This window comes from Cornus florida, unplaced genomic scaffold, assembly GCF_030987335.1.
Source record: "Cornus florida cultivar Cherokee Brave unplaced genomic scaffold, ASM3098733v1 CherokeeBrave_3.0.0_Hap2_Chr03, whole genome shotgun sequence".
Lineage (NCBI taxonomy): Eukaryota > Viridiplantae > Streptophyta > Magnoliopsida > Cornales > Cornaceae > Cornus > Cornus florida.
This window is the reverse complement of record NW_026775573.1, coordinates 22104928-22124660: the sequence shown is the minus strand read 5'-3', so window position 1 is coordinate 22124660 and position 19733 is coordinate 22104928.

Genomic DNA, 19733 nt, shown 5'->3' with positions numbered 1-19733 from the left:
CCTGACTAGGACAGTCTTGAATCAAGTGACCCTTCTGGCCACACCCATAGCAAGCCTTTGGAGCTGAAGAAACTGAAGACGTTCTCATGGGACAACTGAACTTGTAATGCCCAGGCTGCTGACACTGAAAATAAACAATTCCAATCCTGTCAGACCCAGCTGGTATAAGAGTAGTAGGAGCAGATCGTGCGGACTGCTACCCCTGAAACTGAAATGAACCACCCTTGTTCTTCTTCCAAGAAGATCCTTCTGAAGATGGCCCTGTACCTCTTCTTTGCTTCCACTGTTTCCTTCTTGCATCCTTATCTTTGATATCAACCTCAAGCATCAAAGCCCTTTCTACTGCTTCAGAATAAACCTTGATAAACTATGCCATTATCAACGGCCTTATTCTATCATGAAGACTGGAAACAAACTTCCAAGTCTTGTCAACTTCATCTCTCACCATTTCTAGAGCAAAGCGAGAAAGTGAAGTGAACTTGTTCTCATACTCCACCACTGACATATTGCCTTGGATAAGGCCAAGAAACTGGTCTTTTAACTCCCATCTTTTAGAAATCGGAAAATACTTCTCGTAAAATAGCTCTTTAAACTTGTCCCAACTCATCTCTTCCACCTTATGCCGATTCGTAACCGACTTCCACCAAAGCTTGGCATCCTTAGCAAACTTGTAAGTTGCTAGGATGATCTTCAAGTGATCCTCTGTCACATCTATTGAGGTCAACTGAGTTTTAACTTGATCCATGTAGTCGTCTGCTACCATTGGATCTGCACCGCCCTCAAATATTACCGGCATCAACTGAGAAAAGCCCTTAATAATCTTAAGACGCTTCTGAGCTGGCATCTACTCAACTTGAACTGTAGGTTGTGGTGCTGACTACAGCTGAGTAGCAATTGTTGCCCTCAAGGCACTTTGCAACAAACAATTCAACATCAGTTCCACAGAACCTTCACCCACTTCTACGTGTGCTTCAACATTATCCTTCCTTGTGGGTACACCTCTCAGGGGAATCAAATCCCTAAGAAGTGTGTCCTCATCATTTAGCTCCTCCGGATTGGAGCTGGAGCTTTCGCCAACATCACCCCTAGTCGGCCAAGGGCCAACTTCCCTGGGTTCCTCACGCCGTGACATCGTGCTATAAAACGAGAAAATGGTTCAATAACAAGACACTAAGGTCCACTACGGTTGACTTAACATGAAATGATGCCGTAACGACACTTAGTATGCACAACTATACAAGAAACATTTTAACATAAACATTTAAGCACGTAAACACATAAGCAGTTAAGCATGCTTTTTCAAGTAATAAGCAAGTAGCAATTAGCCACATAGACAATGCAATCAACATCCCATGCAATCCTATCTAGGCCTCTACCCATCGTCCTATAGGTTTTCGAACCATCGCTCTGATACCATTTCTGTGATGACCCAAACCTGGAAATCCGAACCGTTAGCTGGGTTCTTACTCGAACCCGAGGTCATCTACGTCAAACTCAACATTTCTAGGGTCAAAACATCATTAATAAGGTCATGGCTATGCCTTACAGTAATTCATTTCAAATTCCCAAGGCTGTAGATATGACACACTGAAGAGAAGAACAAAATAACCAAAATAGGGCACTTCGGTCGACCGAAGTGGAGCTTCGATCGGCCGAAGCAGACCCTCCAAAACCGGTCGACCGAAACCCTCCATCGGTCGACTAAAAGGTGAGATCCTAAGAGCTTGAAGAAGATTTGGTTGCCTGAACCCCATTTTGGTTGACTGAAATAGGTGATCCTGAGAGCATACAGACTGAAATCCAAAATCACGAGAGCATGCAGGAGAATCAGTCGACCGAAGTGCCATTTCAGTCAACCGAAATGGCTCCAACGAGCCCTGAACCTGAAGCTGAGTTGTTGTTCTTCTGAAAATGATTTAAAATTGGCATGGGAGCTTTAAAATGACTTAAACTTGTCCCAAACATTAAGGAATGGATCATACAACAATCATGGACAAGAACATCAACATTCAATCACCTTACAACATCATGTGATTCATTTACACAAGTTACATACATAGTTTTTGTAAATAGCTTAATTTATAACAAAATGACTTCAAGCTTCAAGTTACAACACGATTTACACGCCAATTGAACTTAGTACATTTCGTGACATATGCTTAACAAAGTGAGTTTAAGTTCTACAAAATATATATCCAAAGTGTCCTTTGAGTTCCTGTAATACCCCTAATTTTAAAAAGGATAGTCTCGGCATTTTTTTTAACATATTTAAAACTTTATTTTATTATCTTTATCGCATTTTTATTTAATTGGTTATTTGAACTTTGACTTAAATTGTTTTATGTGATTATTTGGTTTAATTGTTGTTTACCTATGTGTCATGTGTTTTAAGTTGAATTAAGTGTTTTTAATTATTTAATTGGGTTTTTAATTGAAATTAATTAGTTAAGTGGATTTAATTATGTAATTATTTTTTCATTTAATTCTGCTTTAAGTTACAGTTAACTTTGGGGTTGGAAATTTCACGCCGTAACAAAAGTAGTTTCATGGGCCGACTAGGTTTAGAATTAGGGCTCTGTCTCTGATTAAACACGGATTAGGGTTTATGTTTTTACGCCTATATATATATGGTTACTCTGTATCAAGGGTTGGGAAAACAAAACCCTATTCACGTACCCAAGATACAGAGAGGGAAACAGAGAGCAGTTGTGGGGAAAACAGAGTGACGCTTAAGAGGAAGTGTACAGAGAGGACCAAGGAGGTTGAGTAAGGATTAGAGACTGAGTTATAGGAAGCTTGGTGGCGTTCAGAATTGCCGGAAAACTTAGAAACGACACAGGGATTTCAAGATTGAAATCACAGGCAAGTTCTTCTCTTTCTCCTTCCCTTTGGCTTGTGTTCTGTGCACCTAGACAGTCTCTAGGAGATTAATTGGCCTTAAACTGAACCATGCATGTTTGATATATAATTTGCTTGATCGTTTTATCTGTGCAAAATTTATTTACAAAATAATTATAGCGCGTATGTTTTCTTGACTCGGTTTGGCATAACGTTCCACTGTTCTAATTTTTATTTTGAATCTTACTGAAATCAACCAAGGTCTGACTGGATACTAGACGTAAGTTAAGACTTCAAATTTAAATTGGAGAAAGAACAGAGGGGTTGGGATAAAACTGATCTTGCAATTTAGTTTCAGTGCCGTTCTTCAACAACGCTAGTTTAAATGGCCTGATTAAACTCTGTAATTGCTTTCAAAACTATGGTAAACAATCTTGGGGAATGCTTCTAGACTAAATTACGAGTCCTAAGTTTGGTTTTTAAAACTAACAGAGGGTGAGGAATAAGCCGGAGAAGGAGCACAGGAGCTGAAACACGCACCGGGGACGAAGGCTCACACAGGAGGTGAGAGCCGGCTCCATGGAAGTGGGAGCCGGCTCCCACAACAAAGTGGAGCGGGCTCTAGGAAGTCCTAGAGCCGGCTCTAGGCTGGAAAAGAGCCTGCTCCAAATTCTGGAGCAGGCTCCCTTGTTATTTTTAATTTCTTTTACGATTTTTTTTAATTTTCTACATACTATGTTCACTGTTGGAGCATGGAGACTGTTTGAATGAATTTGGAACTTTATTGAGGGATCAAGGAATGAATTTTGAGTGTTAGTAAGACCCTAAATTGAGTAAAGTTTAATTCTAAGTTGTCGGGACAAACAGTGTAAAAATTAAGGCACTTAACAAATGGAATTGAATTAATTGTTGAATTAAAATTCAGCAATTTGATGGAACATAATGTGTTTATAAAACTTGTTTTAGAATGCATTCAAGTGCATGATAGGGTCATTTAATTATTAATTTTGATCTATGCATGCTTAGGAGGCTAGTTACGGAATTATTAAATTGTTTACTGCAACTATATGGCTAATGCTTGGATTTAAACTGCTGAAATATTTAAACAATCTTCTGAATTGTTTTAGCAATTTATGGGTTAATAATAGGATTATTTAACCTATTCACATGCATGATGGAGTCCCTGACATATTAAATTTGGTCTATGCATGCTCTGGATGTTAGTTGTTGATTTGTTAAAATCGTCTCCTGCAACTATATGGTTAAATGCTTGGATTTAAATTGCTGAAGCTTTAAATAGTTTTCTGCAATTGTTTGGATGGTAGTTTTTGGTCTGTAAATTATTGAACTGTTATATATGTTGTAATTTACATGGATATGGAGGATGGTATGTACCGGTATGGGACGGTGACATACTAGGGACGGTTTAGCTCAAAACGCATAAACCTAACCTAATGGATTAATGGAATGGATTGAAAGATATCGAATCCTAATTGTGACTGAGTCAGATCAGCTGTAAACAAGTTGGATGACTTCCTGGATTAACGGATGGTAGTTAAGTCATATCAACTGAATAAGTTGAATGACTAACTAGTTGGTTTATTGTATGACAGTTTAATAAATAGTTGAACTGCATACCCTGAATTTGGACGGACTTTATATATATGGTTATGGTACCACGAGTTGAGCTTGCGTCTCAGACTCGTTGGTTAGGGTGCGTATATGCAGTGGATGCGTAGCTGGTTATAATAGGTTGAGGTGTACCCTGTTAGGTCTAGGTACTCATGCCCACCTTTGGGTGCGTATTCGCATGTTGCCTTCTATTCAGGTTGAGACCCCTATTATAGACTAGTGAATGTCCCTTAGTGTGGATATATTTATACGTATGGACTAGATAGATATTGTGAGGTGTCTACGGTGTATCTGCGTATCGGGTCACTGTATGGATTGCAGTTAGATTAGAACTTGCTCGTGGGTCTGACCCACTCCTTTATTATTCTTTTCAGGTACAGGACGGTTCCAGCCTTAGAGCTTGATCGTGCTTGTCGAGGGACAGTCTCACTTTCATCTGATTACGTAGGACTTCTCTCGATATTTCTAGCATTATCTATTTTCAGTTTTCAGTTTCAGTTGAACTTTTGGTTAGGGGTCCATCAGTGGATTCCCAAGTTGTAACCTTGAAGTTTTGGAGGATTGGATTTTCAATTTTCAGTTATACATGGAGGATTTTATAATTAATGTTACTTTCAGTTTTATTCCATCACTTTTGTTTCATTTTGTCATCTGTGTTCGTTTTAAAATACTTTAATTGTTTGATATTCCCTCGGGGTTGGGCCTGGGCCTGATCAACTCGTGTCTCAGATCCGAGGGGTATCACAGTTGGTATCAGAGCACTCCAGGTTCAAGTGTCTCTAGGACGTTTCGTATTAAGACTTCCGCGTAGCGTTTTGTTTATATAGAGCTTATGTTTAGGATTCGTTGAATTCTTTTACGGTTCGTTTAAACTCGTAATGATGTCTGTCGTTCTATGTTAACAGCATGGTTAACACTGGAAGAGGACAGAACATGAACAGTCGACAGAGGAGAGCGGCACGTAGACAGCAGGAACGTCTACAACGTCGACAAATGGAAGAAGAGCAGTAAATGCCAGGGTTTCAGGGGGAGCTGGAGGAAGTTCAACAGACCCAGGGTCAGGACAGAGATTCAGAGATTCCTCCACACCTCAATGACCTTGTTGCTCTGGCTATAGAGGCTGGGGTAACAGCTGCACTCCGAAACCAGCCACAGGTTCAACATGCACCTGTACCAGCACCAGTGGTTCAGACGGATTCTTGGGGAAAGGCAAGGAGCTCTTTCACAAAGGGGAGTCCACCTGTGTTCTCAGGCTCCACCGATGCGAGAGCAGCTCACCAGTGGAAACAAGACATTGAGCGTCATCTTCGTTTGGTTCAGTGCACGGAGGTTCAGAAACAGATGCTTGCTACTTTCAAGCTAGTTGGGGATGCACTACAGTGGTGGGAGTCAGTTACCACCCCAGAGGAGAGGATGACATTGACTTATGATGAGTTCAGTGCTCGCTTTGACGAGAAATATTTTCCCTATGCAGTCAGGGCAGCTATGAAGACTGAGTTTCTAAGTCTGCAGCAGGGAAACATGACAGTGGCGGAGTATGAGCAGCAGTTCACACGCTTGTCTCTCTTTGCACCGGAAGAGGTGGATACAGAGGAGAAGAAGCGTAACAGTTTCGTCAAGGGACTGATGTGGTCTATCAAGAGAGCTATTACAGGTAGTCCAGCCTATACTACCTATGCTCAGCTGGTAGACGCCGCTCTACAACAGTATCAGTTGACTGTGGACATCAGACAGGCTCGTGGTGAGAAGCGGGGTGATAAAGACTCTGCTAATCAGTCAGCTGAAAAGGGGAATGGCAATGGTCACCGGCAGAATGACAAAGGCAAGTTCCAAGGACAACAACCTTGGAAGAAGCACAAGGGTGGTTCAGAGGCTCATCGGAATGGGGCACCTATTCAGAGGCAACAGAATGGAGGACCATAGGCAGGACAGGGTCAGCCACAGGCTAACCGACAGAGGAGGCCATTTGGTACTTTCCAGGGTAGTTGTTACACTTGTGGAGAGTATGGTCATACCACCAGGCAGTGTCCTAAAGCAGGACAGGGACAGGGACAATATGTGCAGCAGGGACAGAGGGCACCAGTGCCTCTACCAGCTCCACAGGTTCCACGGGTTCAGGGACAGACACATCTAGCTTTACCGGCACCGCCGCAGACTCAGGGACAGGCACCACAGCAGTTGCATTATGGCAGGGTGTATAACCCCAAGCCACAGGATGTTCAGGCACCTCAGACTATTGAGGGTAAGTTTCCTATTCATGGTTTACCTGGATGTGTTTTATTTGATACGGGTGCTACACACTCATTTGTAGCTAGGACTTTTGTTGCTTTATCTGGGATGCGGACGAGGGTATGCACTAGACCTCAGGGTATTTCTACACCATTGGGTGATATAGCTATTATACATGAGAGTGATGGGCCTGTGACACTAGATATTGGCAGACTCAGGTTTCTAGCCAATCTACTGGTCCTGGACATGCACACTTATGATGTGATACTTGGGATGGATTGGTTGTCTCACTACCATGCCCAAGTTGATTGTTTGATAGATCTATTACTTTTACCATACCTGGTCAGGATATGTATGTAGTAGCTATGCCACGTTCTAAAAGAAGCGGTAGCACCTATTTGTTCCATGTGGAGGAGGAAAAGGATGAGGGGATTACTGTGTCATTGGATAACATACCAATTGTACAGGATTTCCCGGATGTATTTCGGGATATTCCAGGGTTGCCACCTAGTCGCGAGATTGATTTTGTGATAGACTTAGCTCCAGGCACTGCGCCTATTGCTAGGGCACCCTATAGGATGGCACCGGTAGAGATGGGAGAGCTGAGGGATCAGATTCAGCAGTTACTCAGCCAGGGTTTTATTCGTAGGAGTACATCACCTTGGGGAGCACCGGTTCTGTTTGTGAAGAAGAAGGATGGTTCGCTTCGTCTGTGTATAGATTACAGGGAGTTGAACAAGGTTACGATTCGTAACAAGTATCCTTTGCCCAGGATTGATGACTTGTTTGATCAGTTAAGGGGAGCCACATACTTCTCCAAGATTGATCTGCGTTCTGGGTATCATCAGCTGAGGGTTAGGGAGCAGGATGTTCCTAAGACAGCGTTTCTCACGAGATATGGTTCTTATGAGTTTCGTGTTATGCCGTTTGGAACGACTAATGCACCTGCAGTGTTCATGGACTTAATGAATAGAGTCTTCCGGGCTTATTTGGATCAGTTTGTTATTGTCTTTATTGATGACATCTTGATCTATTCTCAGTCGGATGACGATCATGCTAGACATCTTTGCATAGTCTTGCAGACGCTTCGTGAACACCAGTTATATGCCAAGTTCGAGAAGTGTGAGTTTTGGCAGCGGGAGGTGAAATTTCTGGGTCACGTGGTGTTAGAAAAGGGGATAGCAGTGGATCTGGCCAAGGTTTCAGCGGTGGTTGAGTGGGGACAGCCTACATCACCTACTGAGATTCGGAGTTTTCTCGGTCTGGCAAGATATTACAGGAGATTCATCCAGGGGTTCTCCAAGATAGCAGGACCACTTACTCATCTGACCAAGAAGGGTGTACAGTTCGTGTGGGATGAACACTGTCAGCGAGCTTTTGATGAGCTGAAAAGGAAGCTGACTTCTGCACCGGTTCTGGCTACTCCGCAGAGCGGGATAGAGTATCTTGTTTACACGGATGCTTCATTGCAGGGTCTTGGATGTGTATTGATGCAGGAGGAGCGACCGATTTCTTATGGATCTCGGAAACTTAAGCCTCATGAGCTTAATTATCCAACACATAATTTGGAGTTGGCAGCAGTGGTCTTTGCCTTGCGTATTTGGAGGCATTATCTGTTGGGTAAGTCCTTCAGGTTATTCAGTGATCACAAGAGTCTGCAGTACTTGTTCACTCAGCGGGAGCTGAATATGAGACAGCGCAGATGGTTGGAGTTTGTAAAAGACTATCATTTTTCTATACTGTACCATCCAGGGAAAGCGAATGTGGTAGCGGATGCACTCAGTCGCCGACCTGCTGGTAGTCTTTCTGCTCTATTCACTACTGAGTGGAATGCTTTGAAGAGTGTGGATGAGTTATCGGATGCTTTTATGGCTTGCATGGTGGTTACACCTTCCATCATTCGCAAGGTTTTACAAGCACAACTCACCGATCAGCAGTGTGTCGACAAGGTCGTAGAGATAGCTTCCGGAGAGGTTCCATTCTACTATGTTGGGGCTGATGGAGGTTTAAGGTACAAGGGACGGTTAGTGGTACCTTCTGCTGATAATTTGAGGAAGGATGTGATGACTGAGACTCACCACTCTGAGTTCTCTATTCATCCAGGAGGCGATAAGATGTATCAGGATATGAAGCGGCAGTTTTGGTGGGCAGGTATGAAGAGGGACATTGCTCTTTTTGTTTCTCAGTGCAGTACTTGTCAGATGGTTAAGATTGATCATCAGAGGCCGCCAGGAGCTCTACAGTCCCTACCAATTTCGGAGTGGAAATAGGAGAGCATATCTATGGATTTTGTGGAAGGGTTGCCAAATTCTTTCAAGGGGCATAATTCCATATGGGTCATTGTGGATAGGTTGACCAAGTCAGCTCATTTCTTGTCTATTTGCACTGACTACACTTCGGAGCAGTTGGCGAGGCTTTACATTTCAGAGATTGTGAAGCTACATGGCATTCCATTGTCTATTATATTGGACAGGGATTCGAGCTTTGTTTCTGGATTTTGGAAGAGTTTTCAGCAGGCTTTAGGTACGGAGTTACACCTTAGTACTGCTTATCATCCTCAGTCTGATGGACAGACTGAGAGGGTGAATCAGATTATGGAAGATATGCTTCGGTCGGGTGTCCTGGATTTCAAGGGCCACTAGGAGGAATATTTGCCACTTGTGGAGTTTGCTTATAACAATAGTTTCCAGAAGACTATTGGAATGGCACCTTTTGAGGCGTTATACGGTCGCCCGTGTCGATCACCTGTTTGTTGGATGGAGGTTGGAGAGAATCGATTCTTAGGTCCTGAGTTCATTAAGGATACTTCTGAAAAGATTGCTCTTATTCGAGATCGCATGCGTACTGCCCAAAGTAGGCAGAAGAGCTATGCTGATCGTCGCACTCGTGCTTTGGAGTTTCGGGTTGGGGATCAGGTTCTTCTCAAAGTATCTCCTATGAAGGGTGTTATGCGCTTTGGGAAGAAATGGAAGTTGTCTCCGCGGTTTGTCGGTCCATTCATGATTACGGATCGAGTGGGAGCTGTCGCTTATCGGTTGGCACTTCCGGATAATTTGGATCGCGTCCATAATGTGTTCCATGTTTCCATGTTGCGGAAATTTCTGCGTGATGAGGATCGGTATCAACATATCGATGTTGGGGAGATTGAGTTGCAGCCGGATGCAACTTATTTGGAGCCACCATGTCGTATTGTTGACCATCGGGATCAAATCCTTCGCAATAAGGTTATCCCTTTGGTTCGTGTGCAGTGGAGTCATCACAATGAGGCTGAGTCTACTTGGGAACGGGAGGATGTCATTCGCTCGCAGTTTCCTGAAATATTGGAAGAAGGTAAGAGCGAATTCCGAGGACGGAATTCCTTTTGTTAGCGGGGAAGAATGTAATACCCCTAATTTTAAAAAGGATAGTCTCGGCATTTTTTTTTAACATATTTAAAACTTTATTTTATTATCTTTATCGCATTTTTATTTAATTGGTTATTTGAACTTTGACTTAAATTGTTTTATGTGATTATTTGGTTTAATTGTTGTTTACCTATGTGTCATGTGTTTTAAATTGAATTAAGTGTTTTTAATTATTTAATTGGGTTTTTAATTGAAATTAATTAGTTAAGTGGATTTAATTATGTAATTATTTTTTCATTTAATTCTGCTTTAAGTTACAGTTAACTTTGGGGTTAGAAATTTCACGCCGTAACAAAAGTAGTTTCATGGGCCGACTAGGTTTAGAATTAGGGCTCTGTCTCTGATTAAACACGGATTAGGGTTTATGTTTTTACGCCTATATATATATGGTTACTCTGTATCAAGGGTTGGGAAAACAAAACCCTATTCACGTACCCAAGATACAGAGAGGGAAACAGAGAGCAGTTGTGGGGAAAACAGAGTGACGCTTAAGAGGAAGTGTACAGAGAGGACCAAGGAGGTTGAGTAAGGATTAGAGACTGAGTTATAGGAAGCTTGGCGGCGTTCAGAATTGTCGGAAAACTTAGAAACGACACAGGGATTTCAAGATTGAAATCACAGGCAAGTTCTTCTCTTTCTCCTTCCCTTTGGCTTGTGTTCTGTGCACCTAGACAGTCTCTAGGAGATTAATTGGCCTTAAACTGAACCATGCATGTTTGATATATAATTTGCTTGATCGTTTTATCTGTGCAAAATTTATTTACAAAATAATTATAGCGCGTATGTTTTCTTGACTCGGTTTGGCATAACGTTCCACTGTTCTAATTTTTATTTTGAATCTTACTGAAATCAACCAAGGTCTGACTGGATACTAGACGTAAGTTAAGACTTCAAATTTAAATTGGAGAAAGAACAGAGGGGTTGGGATAAAACTGATCTTGCAATTTAGTTTCAGTGCCGTTCTTCAACAACGCTAGTTTAAATGGCCTGATTAAACTCTGTAATTGCTTTCAAAACTATGGTAAACAATCTTGGGGAATGCTTCTAGACTAAATTACGAGTCCTAAGTTTGGTTTTTAAAAACTAACAGAGGGTTAGGAATAAGCCGGAGAAGGAGCACAAGAGCTGAAACACGCACCGGGGACGAAGGCTCACACAGGAGGTGAGAGCCGGCTCCATGGAAGTGGGAGCCGGCTCCCACAACAAAGTGGAGCGGGCTCTAGGAAGTCCTAGAGCCGGCTCTAGGCTGGAAAAGAGCCTGCTCCAAATTCTGGAGCAGGCTCCCTTGTTATTTTTAATTTCTTTTACGATTTTTTTTAATTTTCTACATACTATGTTCACTGTTGGAGCATGGAGACTGTTTGAATGAATTTGGAACTTTATTGAGGGATCAAGGAATGAATTTTGAGTGTTAGTAAGACCCTAAATTGAGTAAAGTTTAATTCTAAGTTGTCGGGACAAACAGTGTAAAAATTAAGGCACTTAACAAATGGAATTGAATTAATTGTTGAATTAAAATTCAGCAATTTGATGGAACATAATGTGTTTATAAAACTTGTTTTAGAATGCATTCAAGTGCATGATAGGGTCATTTAATTATTAATGTTGATCTATGCATGCTTAAGAGGCTAGTTGCGGAATTATTAAATTGTTTACTGCAACTATATGGCTAATGCTTGGATTTAAACTGCTGAAATATTTAAACAATCTTCTGAATTGTTTTAGCAATTTATGGGTTAATAATAGGATTATTTAACCTATTCACATGCATGATGGAGTCCCTGACATATTAAATTTGGTCTATGCATGCTCTGGATGTTAGTTGTTGATTTGTTAAAATCGTCTCCTGCAACTATATGGTTAAATGCTTGGATTTAAATTGCTGAAGCTTTAAATAGTTTTCTGCAATTGTTTGGATGGTAGTTTTTGGTCTGTAAATTATTGAACTGTTATATATGTTGTAATTTACATGGATATGGAGGATGGTATGTACCGGTATGGGACGGTGACATACTAGGGACGGTTTAGCTCAAAACGCATAAACCTAACCTAATGGATTAATGGAATGGATTGAAAGATATCGAATCCTAATTGTGACTGAGTCAGATCAGCTGTAAACAAGTTGGATGACTTCCTGGATTAACGGATGGTAGTTAAGTCATATCAACTGAATAAGTTGAATGACTAACTAGTTGGTTTATTGTATGACAGTTTAATAAATAGTTGAACTGCATACCCTGGATTTGGACGGACTTTATATATATGGTTATGGTACCACGAGTTGAGCTTGAGTCTCAGACTCGTTGGTTAGGGTGCGTATATGCAGTGGATGCGTAGCTGGTTATAATAGGTTGAGGTGTACCCTGTTAGGTCTAGGTACTCATGCCCACCTTTGGGTGCGTATTCGCATGTTGCCTTCTATTTAGGTTGAGACCCCTATTATAGACTAGTGAATGTCCCTTAGTGTGGATATATTTATACGTATGGACTAGATAGATATTGTGAGGTGTCTACGGTGTATCTGTGTATCGGGTCACTGTATGGATTGCAGTTAGATTAGAACTTGCTCGTGGGTCTGACCCACTCCTTTATTATTCTTTTCAGGTATAGGACGGTTCCAGCCTTAGAGCTTGATCGTGCTTGTCGAGGGACAGTCTCACTTTCATCTGATTACGTAGGACTTCTCTCGATATTTCTAGCATTATCTATTTTCAGTTTTCAGTTTCAGTTGAACTTTTGGTTAGGGGTCCATCAGTGGATTCCCAAGTTGTAACCTTGAAGTTTTGGAGGATTGGATTTTCAATTTTCAGTTATACATGGAGGATTTTATAATTAATGTTACTTTCAGTTTTATTCCATCACTTTTGTTTCATTTTGTCATCTGTGTTCATTTTAAAATACTTTAATTGTTTGATATTCCCTCGGGTTTGGGCCTGGGCCTGATCAACCCGTGTCTCGAATCCGAGGGGTATCACAGTTCCATCAAATCTGTGGTGGATTATCATCCGCCAATTCCTTGCCACGACCTAAAAATGTTAAATATGATGAGGGAGCAATTTGGTCAGTAGGTGGCACTTAAGACACGCTTCTTGTGTGCTCGTGAATCCATACAAAGATTAGAGCAATGGGGATAGGGATCATACCATGTTGGGATAATACAACATACTAATCAATCCCAAGAATAAACAATGTAATACAATACATGCCGATGTCACTCCCCATTTTCACTTTCAAACTGTCACTTTCAAACTGTGAACATAACCCGCCCTTTGGTGACCCCGCAGTGACGCGAGAGAAGGATTGGCTAGTGTCCCTGACCCTTGGTACCCCCGCGGCATCATTTTGGGCCCAGCTAGCTCAATCATGCTAGAGCAATCTCTCTAATTCCTCTAGGCTATATTAACACTCCGGCCCTTTGGTATCCCCGCGGCGACCAGGTTTTCATAAAACAAGTTCATCAAAACACTTCCCCGAAATCCCCGTTTTCATTTCAAAACAATCTTCCCAATCATGTCCTATGGTATGCATGTACGTCATGTTTTTAATGCCATGGAAATAAAGGCTTTCACATTATACAATTGTGCGTACACTACAAGTACTCTAGGGAAATTACACATGCCATCAGATATCATTTGTAGCAAGTTCTACAACAATATAAGCATGGTAGATCAACTATTAGGCAAAGAAATTAATCAAACAAACATGTTCTCATACAATTCAAGTAACACAGTTAATCATAACTTCACATATAACACTTACATCATCTTTAAAACAATTAATTCAAAAACAAGCATGCTTTACAACAATTTAGGAGGTATAATTCACAAAAGAGCAAGAACATCATGAATTAAGAATCCCTACCTCTAAAATGAGTAAAACCCTTGAAATGAGTCAAGAATTTCGAAGTCCCTATGCAGGCCCAAAGTTGAAATTGTTGGTACTCACGCGTAGAGCTCGTCGTGCTCTCCGTTTTGCCTCAAACAGCGCTTAAAATCACTAAGTATTGAGAGTGAAACCTTAGATCAAAGCTTGCTTCCAAAAGAAAAGAAAAATGAAGAGAAAATTGAGAGAAAAGAAGAAGTTACGGGAGAAAGAGAAAAATGAGGAAGCAAGGTGGTCTCTAGATCATTGATTGGGTAGTGGTGGGTCCCTCCACTATCTTTTCTTTTCCCTTTTTCTTTTTCTTTTATTTTACACCACATGTGAACATATAATACACCACCACACAAATACTACATAAATCACATAAATTAAAATGTATGAAATGCAAATGGACTCCACTAAATCCCGTACAAAAAACGTGAAAAGACATAAATGCCCTCGCGATGACAAATTTCGTAAAAATTAAAAATGCTAAAAATTGGAAACATCACATTATATTATGAAGTTTGGAAGAATTTAGAGTCCAAAGCTCGAGCCCAAGTCATGAGGCTCTAGCCTTACTAGTTAAAGAAGACAAAAATCAACAAGGTAGTAAATGCCGGAGCCTTGTTCCTTATGCTCGAGCTTGAACAAAGGGTGCTCGAACCTGACTATAGGGTGCTTGAGCCTTAACCCTTAAGCTCGAGCACGAGGTGTCAGAACTTGAAGAGTTGATTTTCAAGCTCCCAAACCTCGTGCCTCAACCAAAGGATCGAGCACCATCCATTGAAGCTCGAGCCTTGAGAACCAAATGCTCGAGCATGGTACCTAGTGCTCAAGCCCATGAAGCTTTGATCGAGCAATGTTAAAAGATTTCAATCCCAAGAATATTCTAAGTGTTAAAGAAAAAGACGCTTTGGAAAATAATTGAAGAAATTTGGCTAAGTATTAAAGTGAAGATCGAGCACCAATTCTTGAAACTCGAGCATCTATCCAGAAAAGTTCGAGCCTCGTTCCTTATGCTAGAGCATGAACCTTAAAGCTTGAGCCTTGTTCATTATGCTCGGGCATGGCATTTCTAATTATTAATATTATCTAATCGTGTGTGCATATGGGAAAAGCTTAGCCCCACAAATAATAGGACTCCAAAGGGCTTGTTGATGGGAAGGAGGTATGACGTAGAGACTTCTTATGTGTTTTTCTTTTTATTTATTTATTTATTTATTTTTGGGTTCATTATTATTTCTTATTGAGAATTTTTGTAAAAAATTTTAGTTCTAGTTGGACCACCTAGTCAATTATTCTGGACCATTTAATCATGACCGTGTGATATACACATCCTGACTTACACAAAATAAAATTGTAAAGCAATATAGAGTTTTCAGGTCACTATTATTATTTTTTCTTTCTAGGGTATGCCTAATGACTTTTTTATGAAAGACTTCAAAAGTTCTTTTCTGTGTATTTATCAAATTTATAAATATGATATTAATTCACCACCTTTAATCACATCAGAATAAATTTTCGTCAATTATTTTGAACCATTTAATCATTACCGTGTGATATACACATCCCGACTCACGCGGAATAAAATTGAAGAGCAAGAAAATGAAGTCCTTTCACTTTCATTGTACATTCAATTTCCAAAATATACAAAAGCAAAGAACTACATCCACACATTTCTATGCATGGAAATGGAAACAATTTCTCAAAGTGAAGTGCTGAGGGGAAAATGAAAATTGTTTATTAACATCTCCATACTCATTTTTTAAGTAAGAGACACTAAATTGTCCAACACGGAAATGAAATTATACCACTTTGATTACATAACATTCATATTCCACAATGTATCCTTTTTTCCTACACAAGGATCCTTGAAATTATTGATTTCTCTGCAAAAAAAAAAAAAAAAAAAAAAAAAAAAAAAAAAAAAATTGAAGTTTACACGCTCACCTTCTATTTTGAAATGTGAAGAAGTATCATTAGTCTTTGATATCTTTAACAAATTTGTTCAAAAAATATTCATTACAATATACATTCATGGTAATTTTGAATGTATATTGGAAGCAACCAATTACTGCCTTCAGTACTTTCAGACGTAGTTGGAACCAACACTAATTTATATCACATAAATGTAATTAACAATTACATCAAAAGAGAATTTGAGGGCTGGACTTTTTGGCTTGAAATTTATGGAATATTTGAGGGCTAGACTTTTTGGTAGAGTTGTGTAACTTGTGTTACTCATACAGAAAAAAATAAATAAAAAAATAAAAAAATTAGTACTCAAAAAGCTTGAGAACTACGACCATTTACAGTGGGAAAAACTCCAAAATTTTAGGTACTAACAAACGGTGTCTAAAGATTATTAAAAATTAATAATAAGGCCCAAATCATGAAATTAGAGAAAGAATCTGAATCCAACTCAATCCTAAATAAAAATCTACTTGGACACAAGGGGGTCTAATTTCAAGTTTGAAAATAGTTTCAATCTCATTCGCATGGTGCATACCTTAAAAAACATTAATGTCCTTCTGTATTAAAAGTTATGACTGTTGGATATTGTTGTACAACCATCTTCCTCATTTTAAAACAGTCACCGTTAAAGTAAGCACGACAATATTATATAACAACTCTCACCCTACCCAAATATAATATTGTCCCTTTTTTATTCACTCAGATCAAAGACTTTTCAGGTTGTCACCCGCATACTTAATTTGGAGTTTTGATAGGTTCACGGCCATCACTGTAAAAACACATTGTGTCATACATATGTTTGAACCTTACATGCATATAACACTTCACCTTCACTAAACAATGTGGGATTATGACATCCTATAGCATGTCAGTGTGGTAGCTCGTCTAGTGTCTTGCACTCACCTATATCACATCCGCCCACAAATGCCGCCTATATCACACCTGCCTATAAAGGCCGTCACAATCATCCCCCATGAAGGCCCAACGTATTCGTTGGGCACACTTCCGGCTGGGCTCCAGCTTTGATACCATGTGTAACAACCCTCACCTTATCTAGATACAATATTATTCGTTTTTGTTATACCCGAACCAGAGACTTACTAGGAGGTCACCCATTCTGGTACTTTGTAGAGTATGCATGCTTAATTTTGAAGTTCTGATAGATTAACGGTCATCACAGCTTCTCTAATCATACATATACCACAAAGGAGTGATCAAGTCCAGACTCTCTCCTTTCTATTCACCTTTTGTTTCCTCTTCTTCTTCTTCATCATGTTTCATTCCTCGTAAACTTTCTCAACACACAACCATGTTCAACAACAAAGAATCATCCATTGTTACACCCCACAAAAGATTACTGGTGGGTTTTAGGGCCATATACCTCATAGCTTCTTTGTCCAAGAAAGGTTTCAAGAACACCCGATTTCTCACCACAACCATTCATAGTCCCCCCACAAGTTGTAATTGATATTTAGCCAATAAAGGACAATGATCATGTACTCTTTCTTACCACGAATCCATTTATGCTTGTCACCGTAGTATGCATGAACACAGCATGGGGCCATATGATGAGCTCCATAAGCCGTGACCTTGGACGAGCAGACACCACTGCAATATCGCCTTAACAAGCAGACTTCTTATATTGGGAAGATTGGTTTGTTGGTGGCTTTCTCGTGCTCGCGATTTTGATGATTCGTTACTTCACAGGACACACTAAAGACCAAAGCGGGCACCGGGAATTCAGTGGCAGCAAGACCAAAGCCAATGAGATCATGAATGCCATGGTGCATAGCATTGCTGCAGCAGTTACAATAGTTGTAGTGGCAATCCCAGAGGGCCTGCCTGTAACGACCCTCACCCTGGCCAGACACAATATTGTCCGCTTTTGGCTCACCCAGACCAGAGACTTCCCAGGGGGTCACCCATCCTGGTACTACTCCAAGTTAAGCACGCTTAACTACAGAGTTCCGATGGGTTCACGGCCATCACGGCTTTAAAACGCGTTGTGTCATAGAAGGGTGTTGAATCTGCATATAGCACTTGCCCCATCCACACCCAGACGATGTGGGATTGTGCACCTGCAGCTTGCCCAGTGTGGTAGCCTACTAGTGCCCCCTGCACACGCTCACACACACCCGCCCACAAGGTCGCCACACTGCCTTTGATTGTTACTCTGAGTCTGGCTTATTTGATGAAGAAAATGATGGCTGACAATGCCATGGTCAGGAAACTCTCTGCCTGTGAGACGATGGTTCAGCTACAACAATCTGCACAGATAAAACATGCACGCTTACATTAAACCAGATGAAGGTCACTGAGTTGTAGTGGCAATCCCAGAGGGCCTGCCTTTGGCTGTTACTCTGAGTCTGGCTTATTCGATGAAGAAAATGATGGCTGACAATGCCATGGTCAGGAAACTCTGCCTGTGAGACGATGGTTCAGCTACAACAATCTGCACAGACAAAACATACACGCTTACATTAAACCAGATGAAGGTCACTGAGTTTTGGCTTGGAAAAGAGGACGTGAAGGACAACACATCATCAGAACTAGCCCCTACTTTTGTTGAATTGCTACAAGAAGGTATTGGTTTTAGTAATACAGGAGAAGTTCTTCAAGTGGTTATGGTGGAGCTTCTTCTCAAGAAAATAAACCATAGACTTTTTAGGATTAAATGATGTACAATGGAGATTTGGCTAAATAACTTTTTGTATATGTTATCAATAACATAGTACAATATATATATACAATACAACATTTTAATCAATCCTATTTCTAAGGCTTACAAGCCGTAATCCCACTTTTAGTGAGATTTGATATACTCTAATAAGGAAAGTAAATATATTACAATAATATTTCTTAATACTCCCCCTCAAGTTGGAGAGTGAATATCATGAAGTCCCAACTTGTTGCATAGTGTCACAAATTGATCCTTCCCCAAGGCTTTTGTAAAAACATCTGCCAACTGGAAGTGCGTAGGAACATACGAAGGACTAATCATTCCGGCTTGCAGTTCTTCTCGAACTATGTGACAATCTATTTCAATGTGCTTTGTATGCTCGGGAAAAATAGGATTTGCTGCAATGTACAAAGCTGCCTGATTGTCACAGAACAATGGTGTAGGAGCCACCTGTAGGACTTTTAAATCCTGTAATAAATAGCGCAGCAAAGTTAGCTCTAAACATGTGTTAGCCATAGCTCGATATTTGGCTTCTGCTGATGATCTAGAAACATTTGCTTGTTTTTTGGATTTCTATGAGATGAGAGAATTTCCAAGGAAAACACAATATCCTGTAACTGACCTCCTTGTGGCACGACATCCTCCCCAATCTGAATCACAAAAAGCTTTCAAAGCAAGACTGTTGGTGGAAGGAACAGTAAACCTTGACCAGGAGTACCTTTGATGTATTTGAGAATTCGTATGGCAGCATCCCAATGAGGTTTTCAAGGCTCGTGGATGAATTGACTCAACGTTCGAATGGGATAGACTATGTCAGGCCTTGTGACAGTAAGATAAACCAGTCTCCTAACCAGTCTTCTGTATTTAGTTGGATCATTCAGTAATGCTCTATCTGTGGGAGTGATTTTCAAATTTTATTCCATTGGAAACTTGTCTGGGCGTGCACCTAGAAGTCCCGAGTCTTGCAAAATATCTAGTGCGTATTTTCTTTGAGACATGAAAATACCTTTATGGGAACGGGAGAATTCAATGCCCAAAAAATATTTTAAATCTCTAAGATCTTTGATACGAAAACGTTTGAGAAGAAATTTTTTAAGATGTTCCATTTCTTG